The sequence below is a fragment of the Pogona vitticeps genome, chromosome 1 (assembly GCF_051106095.1).
Source record: "Pogona vitticeps strain Pit_001003342236 chromosome 1, PviZW2.1, whole genome shotgun sequence".
Lineage (NCBI taxonomy): Eukaryota > Metazoa > Chordata > Lepidosauria > Squamata > Agamidae > Pogona > Pogona vitticeps.
The window spans coordinates 333211412-333233099 of record NC_135783.1 but is presented as its reverse complement, the minus strand read 5'-3'; the positions used below and the strand labels follow the sequence as shown (position 1 = coordinate 333233099).

Sequence of the window (21688 nt, the reverse complement as noted above, 5' to 3'; positions counted from 1 at the left end):
TGCTATGTATAATAATAACATTTTCTAGTTATTTCCAAAAAGTACATTTTAAGGCATTTTAGAGGCATTCTGACAGGAATTTGGGGGGGGGGGGTTATGCCATTCTTTTAAAATGGCAAGTGATGTATTCTTTGTCTTTTATAAATATCTACAGGATACCGTATCAAATTTTGGCCAATAGATAGAAGATGAGAATATTTCCCTATATTTTTATGCCCCATTGATAATAGCAATGCAAAGTGCTAACAATGTGTGATACAGCAAAAAATTTCTATGATTGAATTAATAATAATGGTAACAATAACTTGGTTGCCAACAAGCAATGAATAATGCAATGAGTTTGTTTTAAAATGCTCTGAGCCCTGGAATAAAGAGATGGATAGACAAAAGAGTAGACCAGGAAAAGCTTGAATGGGTGAACTCAGGTTTCACCAGGTCTTGTAAGGTCTCAAAGTGTTGAAGGCACACCTAAGCAAGCATCTTGCTGTTGGTTTTTGTTAAGAAACCAATGGCAAAAAACAATCAAACCAGCCATTGGGGCATTCATGTTGCTTAAACAATGCAATGGACCTCTTCGAGTGTACGCCATCAGGTACTTACTTCATAGGCATCCTTCAGTCTCGAGAGACTATGGTAACGTGCTCTGTATCGAGAAGTGTCCTCTCCAGAGCATGAAGCCTGGGTAAAGTAATATGGAGGATAGGCTGTTACCCAAGCAGCAAATCCCCCCTCTCCACATTGCTGAAATGGTCCAGTGGAAAGGCAAGAGCCAATACAACTGGTTCCGGCAACATCGCAGGAGTTGGCAGAACGACACGAACAGCCTTCGGGACTCCGGCTCCGGATTTTGCCTCAAGGTTAAGTCCTGAAGCCTTTTCCATGAGTGGATATAACCACAAGGCAGTGGAGGTTTGAAATTGGAGTTTTCCTTCTCCTAGATGGGCTGTCTTCAATGGCTGACAAGCCCCACCTACCTGACACTGTGGTACTTACTAAAGGTTAGCAAAAAAAGTGTGCAGAGTCAGAAGAGTATATAGTGACTGAGTTCTGATTGTGAGTTTTCCTTACAGTAAACCTGTCTAGGGGAGAGTAACATGGTCTTATCAGCTTTGAGTCAGCAATTGCAAAGTTTATAGAAAGGTTCTAGCTAGAGGCTGGGATAGTTGCCATTCATTATGCTACATGCAACAAGCTTGCTCATTTTGATCCAACCAAGCGTGATGCAAATTCAATGGTTGTTGCACAATAGTACTTCTTTTACTGGCTAATTAGCAGCCATTCAACTGTGTTTTCTCATCTAATTGCTGCTCTTTGTATGTTTGGCTGAAGATCAAGGATGCCTGCCAAGCTAGGATAGAATAGCTAAGTAGGGGCTGCAATATGCACAGGCTTCATTCATGCCTTTGGCTTTGCTGAAGTCAGTGGAACCACTTAAGCCACTCAGTGTTGCAAGACCTGCAGAGCTGGCCCTGTCATTGGGCACAGGGGACCCGCAGCTTCTGGTTATGGTTTGCAAGTGAGCAATATTCCATTCACTGAGATTTCAGGGCCAAAATCTGAGACCACAAGGTTGGACCTTTTGAAGTCAAGTGTTGGGAGGGAGGTCAGTACAGCATAAATTTTAAAAAAATTCCCAAGATTCCCTGCCTTGGCACTCGTTGGGAATGAGTAGAGCTGGGCATCCAGGCTTCAAAGTCCAGCACCCAAATCAAACTTTCTTCTTTTGCAGCACTGCTCACCCAGAGAGTTTTCTCCCTGTTTTGGAGGTCTGCAAGAACATAGCCACATGCCCTGCAAAGCTACTCTGGGCTGTTCTTCTTTCTGGAGGACAGAGCTATATGTCCCACATGCCACACCCAGTCTTTGTAAGGTAATCTGCTGCCTCAGGTGCAGGAGTAGGGGGATTATATCACCTCACCAGTGTTAACAATTGGTTCCAATTGCCACTCCACTTGGTGGTACAGTTATTAAACTGCAGTATTGTAGTCCAAGACTCCGTTCACAACCTGAGTTCAATCCCGACAGGCTCAGGTAGCTGACTCAAGCTTGACTCAGCCTTCCATCCTTCTGAGGTTGTTATATACCTTAGCTCACAGGTGGGGAGGTACAATGCGTAGCTTGTACAATTAAACGGTAACATGTTCAGAAGGCGCTTGAGCACTATGGGGCGGTATATAAGCAGCACATTTTGTTTTATGTACATGAAAGGAGAGGGTGCAATGATCATATCTAAGCAGGTTGAGAGCAACTGTGGAGGTAAAGCCCTAATAATGTTAGCATGTTCAGTATGTCACAGTACTGGACTCAAGCACAATGGATAGGCTACTGCTTCCCCTTTTTTCTTGTAGTCTCTGGTAGTGATAAGTACCTAGAAGTAAAGATGGGAAGTCTTTCTTTTTAGGACGATGAACCCCAGAATATCCCAGCCAGCATGACTAGTGGAATATTCTGGGACCTGTTATCCCCAAAAGAAACATTTCCTACTGCTGCTTTAGGAGAGGTTCAGCTGCAACTGGATTCAGATATGTTGGAGGGTTCTTGACTGTTTGCACATGAATGAGATAGTAAGCCAATCAGAAGCCACATCCTTGCATTGTATATGTGAGCACGCATGTGCTTGCATGTTAATGGAGATATTGCTCACCCCTCCTGCTGAACCTTGTTGGTCTCTATTAGAGCTTGGGAAAGTTACTTTTCTGGACTACATCTCTTCAAAATACCCCACCCGGCTTGCTTGTGAGGGGGTTCTGGGAACTGTAGTCCAAAATAATAAATTTTCCAAGCTCTGTTTTCAGTAAGGATGAAAATTCTTGTCCCCTCGAATGCTCCATGGCAGCAGTAATAGCAGTAGCTCACCACTTCAACTCCAGCAGCATGATCATCAGCTGTCACTGCCAAAATTTGCAAATCTACCAAAAACAGGGAGCCAACATGGTTTAAAAATGGCAACAAAATCTGTCTTTCGTTAAGGCTGAGCACTGATGTTCCGCAATGAGCAGAAGCATGACCAAAAGTGGGTTGGCGCCAGGAGACAAATAGAAACCATTCTCTCTGCAAAAGCTCTCGTTTGTCTCCTTTTCATGCATATATGTATTCTGGCAAATGAAACACCAGTAAAATAAAATAAAAGTCTCCATGTTATTGGATCAATAGCTGAAATGGGCACATTTGAACACATTTCAAGGAGTCAGGTTTCAGGCTAGATGTGATTCTTCAATTGTGTAGCTTGTTAGTCACTGTGATAGTAAGCGAAGGAAGAAGGGAAGAATGAAGGCAAGAGAAATTAATTGCAATTATTCTGTCAATTTCTGGATTATCAGGGTTACCACATCTAATAGTGCCAGCTTATAATATGAGGGAGGGCTTCTCCAGCTCCCCAACTGCAGAGTAAAATAGCACAGCAAGTGAAGCTGGAGAAGGTCTGATTTTTCTGTTTGAGGGTGTGTCTAACACTTGGATATGCAGCTCCACCCCTTCCCAGCTGGCCCCAGAGCTCTCCGGGTCAGTGTAAGGATGTCTACATGTCCTGCTTGCTTCTCTCAGCACTGTTGCCTGCTCTGCCTCTGTGACATCACAGAGATCCCTCCCAAGTCATTCCTAAAATTAGCCCCTCCTCTCAGGCTTTGGCATCCTGAGCAACAGGGCATCAATCAGAGGTAACAAACAAAAGCAAGGCAAAACAAGTAGCAAAAGATGTTACCTTTCTTAGGTATGTTTACAAGTTTATGAGATTATCAAAGCCTTATTCAAATGTCACAAAGTCTGGCACTCTGAACATGCTGTCTTTGCATTCTTTATGTTGTCAGTATGCAATTCAAAGATAAGAGGTTCTTGCTTGCATATAGACTCTACACATGAGCAAAAACATAGAATTTCTAGAATTCTTATTTGTACCTGGACCCCGCAGATGAGCAGAAAACTCTCCTCTTGAGACTCAGCACTGAAAGTATGAAAGGGTTATGTTGTTCTTAGAAGCTTCCCTCTAAACATGTTCAGATTCTTGTGTTTATAACCCCTGAGTAGGGCATTTCACTTCATCAGGTGATATATATTTTTAAAAGTGGGAGGATAAATGGGGGAAGGATTGATTGTAAGACCTTAGTGCCTGCTAATAGAGTGGATATGGACGTTTCTACGAGTAGAATTCACTGGGTATGATCAAACGGAGGAATTATTATAGCTGCCCCATAGTGTGGTATGTTATTGTGCAGCAGAGAAATAAATATTATACAAGGCAATTCTAAAATGGAGGCAGCCCAAACAAACAAACAAACAAACAAACAAACAAACAAACAAAAAAGCTTCGAAACCAGACTTTAAATCAGAACCACATTTTGTACAAATGTAGCAGACATGCTGATCTTGCTCTGTGCCAGATTTGGGGAAGTTTGGGCAATGAGTTTTTGAGTTATGATTTCTTGAATGTGAAACTGTTTTATGATCCATGCAGAAACAAGTGACCCTATCTCCAGATTTAAAACAGCTTGTGCAAAGTGAAAATATTGATATTATCTTGAATGAGAATGGTTGGTCCCACCTGCTTTTTTTTATTTGTAAGGAATCCAGGCTGCAAGAGATGAAATGTTGATCCTAAAAGGGAAAAACTACTTTGTTATAAGACTGAGCATATGTGGGACAGACATAGCAGCAAGAACATTCCAAAGTAGATATGTTGTAGCTTCATGAGCCAGGAGGAGAGATTTTTAGAGGGGCAATGAAAGGTCACAGAAACAGCCAAAATACAAATTTTCTTTGAAGAGACAAAAAACTGGTCTTGCTTTAAATAAAGTAATGGAGTCACAGTTCTCCAGATAGGGACATTTTGCCGTGTATCGCCAGGGAATTAGGAAAATAATTTTTAAAGGAATATTCAAAATATTTCTGCATCACAAAAGGACAGAGCAGTCATATTTATCCTAGGCATAAGTGCTTTCAGTACACCTTCTCTCAGAATTTCTGAGACCGGGCTCCTTAAACAAGTCTTCAAAGGGTAAATATGAACTTTTGACCCTGGCAGTCAGGACCCCCTTAGCTGACTCATAGGAGAACTCTTTAACTCCTTCCTGGACAACAGACATTTGTGCTGGCAAAAGGATTTGGTGTCTGATTGTAAAAACATATTAGAAGAGCTAAGAATAAATATTTGGAAGCTCAGTCATTTAAGCTGTGATATTACTGGTTTTTGCTTTGTGGCTGGGGATGGTTTTACTCAATGTTAGCAGAGCTTTGGTGCCTATACCCTGTAATCATTTGAATGATTCCACCTGTCTTTTCACTATACAATTGTCTGATAAATTAAAAAAAATTCAAGAATGTTATGTGCCATCAAGTCACTTCTGATGTGTGGTGACTATATGAGTTAATGACCCTCAAAATATTAATAGCTCTGCTCAAATCTTACAAACTAACAACATCACATATTAGATTGCTCTCTCTTCCTAGTGACGCTGCGACCCCCCCCCCCCAGCAATCTTGTGTTTTCCAGTAAGTTCTGCTCAGATCTTGCACACTAACACCGTGGCTTCCTCTATTGAGTCAACACATCTCATGTTAGCTGTTCCTCTTTTCCTATTGTCCCACCACCACCATCTTTTCCAGCAATATTGACTTATATTATATTATATTTTCATGGTAAGATAGCCTCGGTTCATTTCTGCTCTAGTGAGTGTTCAGGCTTGATTATCTACTTTTCTGCTTTCCTGACTGTATTTTGTATTTGTGTGGCTCTCCTCCAACAGCACAATTCAAATGAATTGATTTTTGTCCCTGTCTTTCTTTCACATAGTATGGATGATTTTGACCTTGGCTTCCAGTGACAATCTTTCCCAGCTCTCCCTTTAAAAAAAATACAAAAGGTGAGGGAACATCTTTTGGAAAACATGCAGACAACATGTCCATATTGCTTTTAGTCTGATACAGCTTGTCTTCCTCAGGTTGCCTACCCCAAGGAAAGGATTTGGAAATTGGAATATAGCTTTCTATTCAGCATTCTGCAGAGGTGGCACGGCAGCATTAGTTTATTAGTTTTAACTGTGTATGTTTCTCTTTATGTTGTATTTAACCACCTTTGAATTGTACTTATATCTTCGCTTCACTGTTTCATCAAGTCCAAACACAGTCATTCAAAATATTGTGGCACAGAGAAATGCAGCCACCTCCCATCTGTTCTTGCTTCCGTTCTCTCCCAGCAGCCATAGTAGAGATCATGTGACAATCTTCTGGAATCCTCTATCACTGGGTAATTCTACAGGAGTGAAGTTTCTGCTGGAACATGTGAATACAGTAATGTATGTATCCTTAAACTTACATTTTTAAAAGCCAGTAAATTCAGTTCTTTTTTTTAAAAAAACCTCCAGTATATGAATGTGGGATATTGTGCTTCTGTATCCATGATTCAAAATGCCAGGGAATGGCCCAGTAATTGGTGTATAATATTGTGCTTGTGTTGCCAGGAAGAAAAAGGATGTTAAGCTTTATATAGCAAAAGACAGCCTTAATATTAAGAAAACAAATAGCAGCAGTCAAGATGGTCTTCTGCTCACTACCATTTGCAAAGTGACACCACACAAGGGAAAATCCCAGAAGCTGACTACTTTTTTCATACGTAAACCACTATTCAATGAAACACAAAGCAATTGTCAGGATTGTTTTTCAACAAGCGTAAATGGCAGTGAGCAGAAAAGGGTCTCCTGTAGACCATCTTGATTGCTGACATTGCTGTTGTCAATATTCACGCTGCCCTTTGCTACAGTGTTTCCCCAAAAAGAAGACATAGTCTTATATTAATTTTTTGCTCCCAAAACAGCATTAGGGTTTATTTTCAGGGGATGTTTTATTTTTTTCATGTACAACAATCTATATTTATTCAAATACAGTCATGGCATCTTCTGGTTGCTGCACAATGGTGGAGGGCGGGCTTTCACTTAACTGGGGATTATTTTGGGGGGTAGGGCTTATATTACAAGCATCTTGAAAAATCATACTAGGGCTTATTTTCAGGTTAGGCCTTATTTTTGGGGAAACAGGGTAAATCTTAACATCCTTTTTCCTGCTGGCAATGTGGGTATGATATTGGCCCATCTCCTGGCATTTTGAATTGTGGATACAGAAACGCAATATCCCACATTCATAAGCAAACGTTTTTTGTTTTTTTGAAGAATGGAATAATAGGTAAAGCATTTTCTGATAAAGTAATCTAAGCAACAAATGAGAAAAAGATGCACTGTCTTTGTCGTATTATTGCTTTTCAACAGTTAATTTTATTTTATGCATTCCTGGGCATGCTCAGTTATCTGCTTTGGAAATTTCCACTCAGAACTATTAAAAAGTAATTGTCTAGTAATTATTCAGGGAGACCCACTTTGCTCAGACATTGTGTGCTAGGGACCCTATACTTTCAAAGGCAATAAACCTTTATTGTTTTATTACTGAGATTCACTCTGTGTTCTGTTTTGTGACACACACACCCTAGCCAGGGAACATGAGCTGGGCTGAAGGGCCATCCTTCCCAAACAATGGATCAAAACTTCATAACTTCTTAGCTCTCAGTAAGCCTGTGGACTACCCAAAGTGAAATCTAACACAGTTTTTCATCTGAGGAGTCGTATTTGACAGTGCTTTCCAGTATAGACCAAGACAAATGGAGGCAGCAAAGACTCCCCCCCTCCACAATTCCATTCCTCCCTGCTTACTTTTATAACTGATTTTTTTTTAAAAAATACAAGATAAGTAACTTACAAGTGGCAAGCCACTAAAAATGATGATGAAAGTGTGAGAACAGAACTGAGCAAGTTAAAAATATGTGTTAGCAATATTGCTATTGGCACTGTTTACAGTGAAACTGCTGTTTTAACCAGTAGGGGAAGATTACAGCTTCATGGTTCTGACAAAGATTTTGATAATTCTAAGATCTACACACATAAAAACACCCAGAAAAAGATTTTCAGGGAGCTAAATTGGAGTATAACAGATGACGAGAATGCCACAAAATGGGCACAGATCAAAGATATCAAAGGGGTTTGGTCTTAAGTTAAGTAGAAGGAGATGGCACATCAAAAGCAAATCTGACTAAGATGACTTCACCCAGAATATTATAATTTGTTTGCCACATATTTACAAGCACCTCCCAAACTTGCTCTCAATGGAGTAAGTGATGTGGCTTATGAAGCACCAATTGGTAAGACTTTAAGTATATCTTCCAGAATATTATGTGAAGAATGCTTAGTAAAAGAAACAAAAATGCACAGATGGTTAGAGAAACTAAAAATAGAATCCCAGGCTCATAAGCCACAGTTCTACCACCAACTCATATGAGCACGAGTACATTTTAAAGTGCTTCTCTTCACAGGATATATTCCCACAGTTTCCTTCTGGTTTGGAGTGGGAAAGAATTCCATTTCAGTTCATTTTTATTAGGATTCTTCAGTTTTTCAGTTAAAAAAAATTGTGGAATGGAAATAACTTACAGAAGAGTTGACTGATTAAATGGGTCTACTCCAAAGTGACATACTATGCCAAGCAACAGAATTTCAGCCATTGAATCATAGAATTGTAGAGCTGGGAGGATCCCCAAAAGTCATCAATTCCTGCCCCCCTGACAGTACAGGAAATCCACACTAATGCATCGCAGAGAGTTGAGTACCTAACCTCTGCTTAAATATCTGTAGTGAAGGAGAGTCTACCAATCTCAAAGGTAGCCCCACATAGAGCTCATTACAGTGGTCTAATCTCGAGATTACAAGTGCATGGACCAAAGTGGTGAGTGCTCCAACATCAACATAGGGACGCAGCTGGGCAATCCGTCACAGATGGAAATAGGTGGAGCAGACCACAGATGCCACCTGGGTTTCTTTTTTTTATTTTATTTTTTAACAAGAGGGGTGACAGAAAGGAAAAGGGGAGCTGAGGTTAAAGGGGAAAAAGAGAAACAATCACATACTAACATCCATTCTATACCTATTGCCATATCAAAATTCCACATTACTCTATTTACTCTTTTCTGCCTTCTAGGTTTAAGTTCTCAGTTCAATATATGCTATTCATACGTTGTCTGTTGATTTAGTCCACTTATAAAATAAGTCCCATCTTTCTGTTGCCTTTTGTAAAGGACAGACCTTCATTACTTCTGATAAAATGTCCATTTCCGCTACAGATGCCACCTGGGTTTCTATGGTGACCACTGGGTCCAGATGGATCCCCAAGCTGCGCCGGAGAGGCCATTTAGGAGCAATCGTGTCAACAGTCCTGGTGGTGGTGGCAAGCCAGCCATCAACCAGAGCCTTGACAGGAGTGCTAGTCAGATCAGCCAGAATCCTCTCATGGAATCCTGGAATCCTAAAGGATCCAGTAGCCTTCGAGGGCAGAGCATTAAAGTAGGTCCATGCTCCCTGTGGGGAGGGAGAACCACTGAGAGGTTACATTTTATTAGGTGGTGATCCAACCATGACAAAGGAACTGACACAAGGTATGTCCCTCTACCTGTAATCACTCTGATGTTCAATGACCCCTCGCTGGGGGGGAGGCAAGCCTTCCACTCCGTGTCAAAGAAGAAAACCCCAAAGAAAACAGCAAAGGAATACGATTAAACAGTATAGTGATATCAAAATTTAACATAAAATATCAAACAAAAATAGCAATATGCTATTAAACTAAACAATTATCAATAATCAATAATCAAATTAAATAATTTAAAGTACATTTGTTTCGGAAAAGGGTGAGTAAGACAGAAAACAAAACAAAATAAAATAAATAAAATAAAATAAAAATAAATAAAATAAAATAAACAATATAAAGAAAATAAACCCAAGATTTACCCCCCTACACACAGTCCTGTTCCGTTCAGCGAAGTTCCTCCATAGCGCCGCCATTTTCGCGCCCTCAGTAAGTGAGAACAGGGTGCGAAAACACTTGCGGTGGCCATTTTGGGCACCCAGCGGCCATTTTGGAACCGCCGATCAGCTGTTTAAAAAAACATCGCAATGCGAAGATCGGTAAGTGAAGCGCTTACCGATCATCGCAATGCGATGTTTTGCCCATTCAGAACATCGCAATGCGATCGCATTAGCGATCTAAAAAATAGACTGCTATGCGGATTCGTCGTTAAACCGTGCGCTCGTTAAGCGAGGCACCACTGTACATGTCTCGTATCAGCTGAGAAAGAAAACCTAGGATTGGCTAACCCTGGGATAAAGCTAGCAGATCCAGCACACATACTCTGTGGTGTCGTGGTCGCCGTGGTGAAAAGTGCTGTATCGTCGTAGAGGAATCTTGGAGAAGGACTCTGACTGCTGGACTGAATTATATGGACCCTGATTGCTGAATTTGGTTTACAAGGACTCTGATCTGATTTATGTCTGAACTCCATTGGAATTGACATGTTAGACCACTGGACTGGAAATAAGAACAAAGCTGTATGTGTATGTATATATATCCTGCAAATAATTTGATTCAATATAATTGTTTCTGCTATCAATACTGTTTCCTTGCCTGGTAACTTCATAAGTCTGGGAAACTCTACATGTTGGTGTCACCTGGGACACCTGGTATACTGCAACTCTGTCAACAGTTATGAGGACAGTTATTACAATTGAGGCATGATTCAGTGGTAAGTAGGAGAAATAACAGTAGCAAAAGAGTTAATGATAGAAATGGCGCTATTGTTGCCATTTTCTACATCAGGAGGTCAGTTGAGAGATCCTCGCTGGTTGAGCCAGGAGAAGGGGCAGGGGGAATAATTCCTGAAGGTATTGTCGCTGATGGAATTGGCAACATAGCAGCTGGCAGGACCCGACAATAAATGGGACCCCACAGCAAACCTCCCAGCTCCAAACTCCCAGCAGAATTCTCCATCGAACCCCCCAGCTCCAAAACTCTACCAAGCCTCCCGTTGCCTCCCAGGCACTCAACACCGGATTCAGCAGGCTTTTCGGTGGTCTCCTCCGAGTTCTCCGGGCGTCTCCAGCCAGAGCTCCAAGCTCCGAGTCCCACTGTGCTGGGACTCTTGGCTCTCGACCCCAGTGCCAGGCTCCTTCGAACCGCGCAATGTTCCTCCGAGCTCTGCAGACCAGCCCTAGCCGAGCCTCGTGATCCGAGCTCCAAGTAAACCCCACAGTGCCGGCTCCATCTCGCTGCTTCACCTCGCAGCTCCAGCTCCACAACTCAGAAACAACCTCTCTCCACGTCCTCCATGCCGTCTCCCTCAGACACAAAACATATGGCTCAGAATGGTCTCTTAACATCCCCAAGGGCCAGACCATCCACTCACGTGTCTGGTGGGGTGTGTGGCCCCGCTCATCCTTCCAATTGTGCCTGGAATGCCATTCTCTTCCCACTTGACTGGCCACTCGGCAGCCATTCAGGGAGACTCCTCCTCCCTCCCCCTGCCTGGAGTGGCCAGCCGAGCGAGAAGAGAGCGGCACTCTAGGAGTAAATGGAAGGATAAGCAGAGCTGCTGGTGGTGGACATTTGAGTGGATGGTCTGGCCACGTGGGCCGGACCCTCATGAAGTCGTGCTGCACAGGGATATTCATATTCGTATATAAATACAAATACCTCCATCTCTACCTCTTAACATTCTTGTTGCCCTCTGCAGGAAAATATTCCAGCTTGCCAATGCCCTTAAGTTGCAGTGCCCAGAACAGGATGCATTTTTCCTAGATAAGGTCTGACCAAAACAGAACAGAGTAGTACTATCACTTTCCTTGATTTGGATACTATACTTTGTTGATAAATCCTAGTATAGCACCCTCTCTTTTTTGCTACTGCATCACATCATTGGCTCATGTTTATCTTGTGATTTACTAAGAAGTCCAGATCCTTTGTAGTACTATAAAACCAGCTTTCACCCATCCTAAATTTGTGCATGTGATTTTTCCTAAGTGTAACGCTTTACATTTTTCAAGTACTGTACATTGAAACTAATTTTGTTTGTTTCGGCACTGTTCTCTAATCTCTTGAGACCAGTTTGAATCCTGATTCTGTCTTCTGATGTATTAGCATAAGGTTAGACTCCTAAACACCCTTATTGGAAAGAAGCCTCATTGAAGTCAGTGGGAACTAGTGCTAGGTAGATATATATATATATATAAGATTGCAGTGTTCATGTATTAGCCACATCACATCCACTGAGCCACACTGCACCCTATTTCTTCCCCAGACTGTCTAGTCGACTTGATCAATGCTACTATTGCTATTACTACAGCTGCTGCTGCTGCTATTGTTGATATTTCACCTAAATTATCCTATTACTCAATGTGTGTTTAGATGCTGGCAAGGATCTCAGAATTCAATTATTCAATAGCAGCTATGAGTAGCAGTTATATCACCAAAAGGAAACATATAACATTCAAAAGATGACTTCTATTTCTTCTTGTAAAACACCCTGTCTCAAATATCCTCTTGGATATTGTCCAGGCACGAAGACAACACAAAAGTGCCTCAAGGATCCAGCTAGTAGGTTGATGTGATTGGTCTGATAACATTAGCACAGAGGCTTCAGTGGTAAAGCTGGCACCATGTCCGATGACACACCGTGCTTGTTTTGAAAAGCAAATCATGTCTTCTGATACTGTAATTTCTTGTCCTACTTCCAGTCTCACCAAGTCACATGCGCAAAGGTGGCCTCAAACACATCACCCAAAACAAGGGCATACATACATCATCAAAAAGGAGAACAAAAGAGTATTTGCCCAAAATGGCATATGCTTATTTATATCTAAGCTAGCTGGATAGGTCAATGAGTTAAGTATCTGGCAGTGGAGCCAAAGGTTGGGGGTTTGATTCCCCAGTGTGCCTCCTGTGAGTAGACCCAGCCTGTGTGCCCTTGGGCAAGCTGCACATTCCCAGGGTCCCCCAAAGTTTTTCCATACCATTTCTGAATATGAAAAACTTTCTACTTTCTTGGAGCGCAATAAAAGTTGTCCACTCCCAGTCAAACAGACTGAATTGACCCAAAACAATAGGTTTTGGTTTATTGTTTTATTAAAGTTTTTACGTTAAATTGAATCAATCTAGACTATTTGACTGGATTGGTCAACTTCTACTTTCTACCCAGAAAGCCCCGAAAAGTTAGAATTCACTTAACAGCACACACACACTTACATGGACGCACAAGTTTATATATACATAAGCAATGTTATACATTATTTTCATAATTTCAATAGGAGTGCAATCCAGTCACCTCAGTGACTGTGTGACTACGAGTGACCACTGAGTCCCCTGTCCTGGGGTTCACTATGTATGGGCACCTTGAAAATCCCTGATCTCTCTCTTCATCGGTTCCTTATATTTAAATCAGACTTGGACTTCAGCCCTTCAAATGGAGGATACTCTCAAAAGGAAGACTGCTTTCTGGTCTGTCCTCCTGCCCTAATAGTGACTGAAATACATGATTTGAAATGGACTGTGGCCCTAGCAGATAGCTGAGATTAGCAATGATATTATCAAGTGAAAACAGCTAAGTATCAATTGAAATAGGTTTTCATATCAGCTGGATCCTTAGAGTACATCCAATTGTTAGAGTAGACCCACTGAGTAAACATGACTTTTGAAGTCATTTCCATTGACTGAAACCCTGCTGTGCAAGGTGTACGGGCATAATTCAACACAATACCTACAGTAGCTACAACAGCACCAAGGCAAAAGAGCTATCAACAAAGCACTTCTGCCAGCCCATTGTATAACTGGCTGCAACAGGAAGCATGCAATGGATTGCACAATCAAATTCCATAGTTTGTGTTGCCTGGGTGTGACTTGGTAGAACCAAAAGCATAAAAGTAAATGCAGAGATGCCTCTGTCCCTTATAATATGTATCATGAGCAAAGCCAGCAGATGGCAATATTCTCCTGTCTCATCACAGAGAGAGCCATCCAAGTGGGTCTAATTTTTTAATCAGTTTATTTTCTTCATAATATCTTTTCCCCCTATGCATCCCATAACATCCTAAATATATTGCATTATTATATAGTATTATCAACATCATGCATTTGTGCTGATATCTGATTTCCCACTCAATTATATATTTATTCAATAGTTTTTACACTTCTGTTACCAAGTAACTCACATGTACCAATATCATAAATTTCTAAAAGTATAACACACAATCATTTATCACTGGAATCAGTTTGTGTTTCTATTTCCCTGCTGATTCAGTTCTTGCTGCCATTATTTAAATTAATTAAGTGATGGGGAAACTTGTGGTTTCTTTTTGGTGCTGTCAGATTACAAGTCCCATCATCCTCAAACAATACAGATGGTATGCTCAGATTGGCACTCCAAGAATATCTAGAGGGTCCCTTTTTGCTCATCCTTCAATTAATTATTATAATTGCTATATAAAACTCTTTCTGTTGGCCTAGACCAGTGGTTTCCAACCTTGGGTCCCCAAACATTCTTGGATTAAAACTCACAGAAGCTTTCATCTAGCGCAGGCTGTGATTTCTGAGAATTGTAGTCCAGGAACATCTGGGGACCCAAGGTTGGGAACCACTAGTCTAGAATCAAGATGGTAACAGATTTTATGGTGAGTTTCAAAAATAAATTAAACTACTTGGCTGGAATCCTGTTAGGAAAAACCTCACATAGATAATTGTGCACATGGCTCCTTTCCATTGTGCAGATGGTTTCTCCATGACCATACACAAGTGGATAAGTGATGGTTACCCCGCCAAAAGGAGGATATACTGTACTTGTTCCTGTTGCGAGCGCGCTGAAGCCTCTATTATCTCAGGCCTTCAGGAGGTGCTCACTCTTCTTCTTTAGTTGCTGCCACCAATACCAATTCTGTACCCATTATTTACTGAGACATGTGTTGCTTTGAAACTTAAACTTGTTTATTTGATCAGTATTATATAATAAGTAAATCACAAGTTGCTAATCAATTTCTCTCACTCACTGAACTCACTGACACACAGAACCCTACTCTCACTGACTTTCTGGCTCACTCTCTCACAGACTCACAGATCTCATAAACTGGCTCTCATACTCAGTACATCCCCCTTTATATCCCAGCACCTCCCCCTTTAGCACCACCATCCACTCACTCATAGGCTCCTTTTCCACTGCTCAGCTGTGACGAACGCTACATTTCCCAACAGGTTTTGACTGTAAGATTTAGATGTAGAGGCCAGCACCTTCTGCAGGGAGAAGCGGGAAGGATGAAATCTCTCTCGTTCCTGTAAAGGTAAAGGTAAAGGTTCCCCTTGACAATTTTTGTCCAGTCGTGTTCGACTCTAGGGGGTGGCGCTCATCCCCGTTTCCAAGCCATAGAGCCAGCGTTTGTCCGAAGACAATCTTCCGTGGTCACATGGCCAGTGCGACTTAGACACGGAACGCTGTTACCTTCCCACCGAGGTGGTCCCTATTAATCTACTTGCATTTGCATGCTTTCGAACCGCTAGGTTGGCGGGAGCTGGGACAAGTGACGGGCACTCACTCCGTCACGTGGATTCGATCTTACGACTGCTTGGGCTTCTGACCCTGCAGCACAGGCTTCTCTGGTTTAGCCCGCAGCACCACCACGTCCGGCACCTCTCATTCCTGTAGCTCTCCACAAAACCTAAAAATAAAAATAGGGCTGGGAAACTCCCTCACAAAAGCTTTTGGTGCAGGAGACAGCTGCAGGATGGAGAAGGATGACTGGAAAACCCAACATTATTTTAAATCTAGCTTGGATTTCGGCCAATTTTAAACCTGACTTCAGCTTAACTTTGTATCTGTTGAGAAGTTGTCATCTTTTCCTGATTTCCCCTTTACCACTCATCTTGCCTCCTGCAACATCAGCTATATTTAGACTGTAAGTGCCAAGAAACAGAACAGAACAACGAAAGAGGGAAAATAACAGAATTCAGTCAGAAGATCCGAAAAACTGAAGGGAAATTTACACCTAGATTAGAGATGCTGAAAGACCAACAGGGGAATATACTATCTGACCAGGATGAAATAAACAGAAAGTGAAAACAATATGCTGAAGTTTAAAGAAGAAATACTGTATAGGAGTGAAGAGGAATCCTATGGTGAAGAACCTCCTGTTTTAGAAAATGAAATGAAAGCTGCTCTGAAGAAATAAATCACCTGAATGATGGAAGAACTATTGCAAGATGCAGAGACTGAATAGGTTAAAATCCTAACAACAATGTGCCAACGATTATGGAAAACAAAACAATGGCATACTGAAAATGTTCAATCTACATTCCTAAGAAAGGAAATGCCAAAGAATGCAGACACTATATAGGATAATTGCATTAATTTTTCCATGCAAGAAAAGTGATGTTCAAGGTATTGCACAAAGACTTCTAACATATATGGATTGAAAAATGCCTGATATTGAAGCTGGATTCCAAAAAGGAAGAGTGAACCTGCTATGAATACTTGTTAGTGAAGAATATCATATTTTTTCATTTATTATAACACCCCACCCCACCTTGTTTTTAAGATATCCCCCACACAAACACTTTTCTAACTTCCAAATTAAGAAAAACTTAGCTTTGAGGATTCAGCCTCTGGGCTCAGAACGGTGGACATTTGAGTCTCTGTTTGTTTAATTAATTAATTAAATTTATACCCACCCATTTAGACCCAAGTCTACTCTGTTGAATCTGAGCCTACAGGCTCAACCTCCAAGAAAGTGTGATTGGAGGAAACTAAGCCTTGTGAATGAAGGAAGCCTGTTTACAGAGACAAGGTATGTGTCGTTTTGTTCTCTCCCCAGCTATCTCAACTTAGGTAAAGGTTCCCCTTGACATTTACTCCAGTTGTGTCCGACTCTAGGGCGCGGTGCTCATCCCTGTCTCCAAGCCATAGAACCAGCATTTGTCCGTAGACAGTTTCCATGGTCACGTGGCCAACGCAACTAGACATGGAAAACAGCTGCCTTCCCACTGTGCTGGTACCTATTTATATGCTTTCGAACTGCTAGGTTGGCAGAAGCTGGGACAAGCGACGGGAGCTCACTTCATCGTGTGGACTCGATCTTATGACTACTGGTCTTCTGACCTTGCAGCACAGAGGTTTCTGCGGTATAACCCACAGCACCGCCACATCCCTTCTATCTCAGCTTACTTCTACTTCAATTCTATTAATGCATGTGAAAATAATTCTGTTTTTTCTTTTTACCATTCTCTCTCTCTCTCTCTCTCATATATATATATGAGAGAGAGAGAGGATCCCCATATCATAGTAGGATCCCCATATCCATATATATGGTTTTCAGTATCCAGGGGAGGCTTGGAACCAATCCTCAGAGGATATGGGGCTCCTACTATACCAGGAATTGTGCCTTTTCAGTTGTGGCCCCTGGAATAAAATGCCAAGAGAGACACATCAGGCTCCTTCACTTCTTACATTTAGAATGATGGTAAGACTGCTTTATTCAGAACAGCCTTTAATAACTGAATCTGTGGAATGCTTTCAATAACAACTTTAAAAATCACTTCTAGATATTTATAGGGTTATTCATATTCATGATTATAATTGTCTGTTGTATCACCATGTTGTTTTTGAATTGTATTTTTGTACTGTTGGGTAATGAGGGTTTGTGAATTTTAATCTTGTATAAACTGCCCAGCGTAGCGTTTGCACTAATGGGGTGGAATATAAATTGAATGAATGAATGAATGAAAATAAATCTCCTTTTCAGGTGTTTCTGGATTACAGCACCCATCATCCCCTCGCTATTAACTCTGCTAGTTGGGGCTGATAGGAGTTGAAGACCAACAACATCTGGAGGGCCATATATTCCTCATTCTGCCCCAAGCAGAGGAAACCCTCACACAGCACTTAAAAAAAAAAAAAAGACCTTGCATTTTACGAGATTTGGGGTATTTTCTGACTCTGGCCGAACTAAAATGTACTGATAGCTATCGGTAATGTTCTCAGGGTTAGGGTCTGTGTTTCAAGTGCAGTTCTTGCATTTCTGGAACCTACTGAGAATTCCAGTATTCTGTATCTATTAAGGCCAAAGTACAGACAGGATACACACGGAGCTTTGTGATTAGCAAAAAACTGACCTTGTTATACTGATTGACTAAGATTCCCTTGTTCTGAAATCCCAAAGCAATAGATGTCGGGACAATTTTGTCCCAGTTTTTCACAAACCCTGTGTATGGTGCATGGGTAACACCTGGGGACATCTACCAATGTCTCTTAGACCCTGTTTTACTGTGCAATTTCTGTATTCAACCTTGTATATTTGAAGAAGTGGGTGAAGAAGGTCCACAAAAGCTTATATTAAAATATAAAAGTTAGTATTTTAGGTTATTTTCTTTTGATTTTGCCTGATACACCGGGGGGGGGCATTGTTTACAGCTCTTCAGATTAATGGTAGAGCTAGGTGTCTGTGCATTCCATAGCAAAAACATCACTGTGAGGGACTCAGATATCCCGCTTGGTTGCAGAGGGTTAAGTGTGTCACTGTTTCATTTAAAAAATGGGTGAAAGTTAACTGGAGAGACCACAACCATCTTGCAGTTTAGCCTTTCCATTGTTGCAAGCTCTGGGTTTCACAGGAGTAGCACTTTTGGATGCCATAGGATGTAATTAGCATGATTTACATGCCTTCCAACCAAATCCTTGCATAACTTTCATTCTTCTCTCTCCACCCTATCAATTAGCCAGGGAATTAGCACCGACTCATTTTGATGTGTCGAGGCAGCTCCCACTGCTGTGTTTTCTCCACAACAAAAAGAAAGAAAGGAGATGTGCTCTGCTCTGCTCTTCACAGCTAGAAAGATGTACAGCCTATGTATGAAACGAGCCAGCGATGGTGTGGCAATGAAGCCAGACTGACTGAAGGTCATTTATTCAATGTTTATCAGTCAATGACTTCATTACAAGTATTTCAATTCAAATTAATTTAATCGGATCAACAATTAATTCATCCTAGGCTTTGGAGGGCAATTCATCAGATGTTTCTACATATACATAATTTGAAAGGGATATGTAGAATATCTGCTTTGCATTCAAAAGCTCTCAGGTTCATTTCGTGGTGTCTCCAGATCCTGGGGGTGGGTGGTAGGTGGAGGAGTCCTGAAAACCCTGGAGAACCAGTGATTGTCACTGATAAGTAGCTCAAGACTGGAGGAGGGGGCACCATCCAAAATATGGGGGTGAGGTGTCAACAGTATGGCAATATCAGCAGGTCCAAAATGTGATCAGACTGATTACAGGACTAGTAAATTTGACGATATATTCCTGGTCTTGGTGTGCCTTCATCGGTTCCTTGACAATTTTTGTGCTCATTTCATAATGCTTGTTATGACCTATAAAGCCCTTAATGATTTAGGATCTCAACACAAGATGTCACTCCCAGAAATCAGCCATCCATCCCACCTGCTCTTCTCAATCCACGCTGTTAAAAGTGGCCACACCAGGGGAGGCCAAAAAAGCATGGCCCCTTGTCTCTGGAACAAGATGCCATCAGAAAAGAGCCAAGCTCCTTCCCTTCTTATCTTTAGAAAGCTGGCGATGATGGAATTATTTAAAGCTATCTTTAATAATATTATATTCTGAATACTATCAATTTTTGAAATAATTCTAGATTTTTCAGAGTCATTTATGTTTAGGGTTATTTATATTTATGTTTTAATTATTATCTGTCTATTCCTGTGTTATTTTTGAATATATTTTTGGTAGTGTGGGGTTCTGAGGGTTTTAAATTTTAATCTTGTAAACTGCCCAGAGCAGCATTTGCACTAATGGAGCAATGTATCTAATCTAATCTAATCTAATCTAATCTAATCTAATCTAATCTAATCTAATCTAATCTAATCTAATCTAATCTAATCTAATCTAATCCTATCTTATCTTATCTTATCTTACCTTACCTTACCCTATCTATCTATCTATCTATCTATCTATCTATCTATCTATCTATCTACCTACCTACCTACCTACCTACCTACCTACCTACCTACCTACCTACCTACCTACCTACCTACCTACCTACCTACCTACCTACCTACCTACCTACCTACCTACCTACCCTGTTTCCCCAAAAATAAGACCTAACCTAAAAATAAGCCCTAGTATGATTTTTCAAGGGACATGGTGGCGCTGTGGGTTAAACTGCAAAAGCCTCTATGCTGCAAGGTCAGAAGACCAGCAGTCGTAAGATCAAATCCACATGACGGAGTGAGCTCCCGTCGCTTGTACCAGCTCCTGCCAACCAAGAAGTTTGAAAGCATGCAAATGCAAGTAGATAAATAGGTACCACCACAGTGTGAAGGTAAAGGCGTTCCGTGTCTAATTGTGCTGGCCACATGACAACGGAAATTGTGTTCGGAAAAATGCTGGCCCTACAGCTTGGAAACAGGGATGAGCACCGCACCCTAGAGTCGGACATGACTGGACTAAATGTTAAGGGGAACCTTTACCTTTACCTAAGATTTTTCAGGATGGTCATAATATAAGCCCTATCCCAAACATAAGCCCCAGTTAAGTGAAACCCTGCCCTCCACCATTGTGCAGCAACCAGAAGAAGATGGCATGACTATATTTGAATAGATGTAGATTGTTGTGCATGAAAAAAAAATCCCCTGAAAATAAGCCCCAATGTGTTTTTTGGAGCAAAAATGAATATATGATCCTGTCTTAATTTTGGGGAAACAGGGTAGTTAAAAAAAAGTGGGTTGCAACTAAAGAAATGTCTTAAGCGTTCTTTTGATAAAAACCAACAATAATAGATGTAGTTATTTACTCATGGGATTGCTAACTATTCGAAAGACCTCTTCTAGATCCCTCTCAATAGGGACCCAAATCTGTTTGCTCTCATTCTCACATCTTTCCTGAGAGAACTTCATGAGGTTTTAGTTTCTCATTTGACTCTCTTCCTCCATTTGTAAGGAAACATATTACACAAAATTTGAGCAAAACTGGGAGGACTGCCCTTTAGGTTCATATAAATAAAATGAATTTACGCTTTGGGTGGATTAGCTTCTTTGTTAAAAATCAGTCTTTCTCTGCTTGGTATATTGATGTGCTTTGTTGCTTAAGGAGAAAGGTGTGTGCGCAATTACACATTTTCCCCCTTCATAGAAAGGGAGGGAGGGAGAGAGGAAAGAAGGAAGGAAGACAAGCAATCTACCTTTTTCTTGCTTTTGGCTGGAGGGATTTCAAAATATTCAGTTGCAGCACCTCTTTGTGATGGACGAGGAAGTACTCATTTGCTCCCTTACCTACCTGAAGTCTCTAATTGCCAGGCCAATGAGTTGGGGCTCAATGTTTGATCTGAGGAACTGGCATGCTCTTACTAAAGGATATTACATATCCTTGAAGTACCTGCCATTGAAAGAGCACTTTTCCCCATATGAATCTACATGTGTAGTAAGATCACCTACAAAGACAGCGCCTCAGGTCTCTCCATCTTTAAAGAGATGCAGACAGCCACTGAGACAGAGAATGTACAATTGTTGCACACAGAATTTGAAAGTTTGGCATTATCTATATTCAATTTGTTATTTAGTCGTTAAGTTGTGTCCGACTCTTTGTGACCCCCATGGACTAGATAACGCCAGGTCCTCCTGTCTTCCAGTGCCTCCCAGAGTTGGGTCAAATTCATGTTGGTAGTTTCGATGACACTGTCCAACCATCTCGTCCTCTGTCGTCCCCTTCTCCTCTTGCCTTCACACTTTCCCAACATCAAGGTCTTTTCCAGGGAGTCTTCTCTTCTCATGAGATGGCCAAAGTATTGGAGCC

The 21688-nt window shown here is 41.2% G+C and overlaps 1 long non-coding RNA gene across 1 annotated transcript in view; it reads right to left on the bottom strand.

The window, feature by feature from the left end:
• Nucleotides 1-16832, bottom strand: part of LOC144586083 (uncharacterized) — a 51389-nt gene extending 34557 nt beyond the window's left edge. The window contains exon 1 of the long non-coding RNA XR_013540807.1: nt 16802-16832. This is a non-coding gene — a long non-coding RNA (uncharacterized LOC144586083). The remainder of the gene's footprint in view (nt 1-16801) is intronic.
• Nucleotides 16833-21688: the final 4856 nt, after the last annotated feature.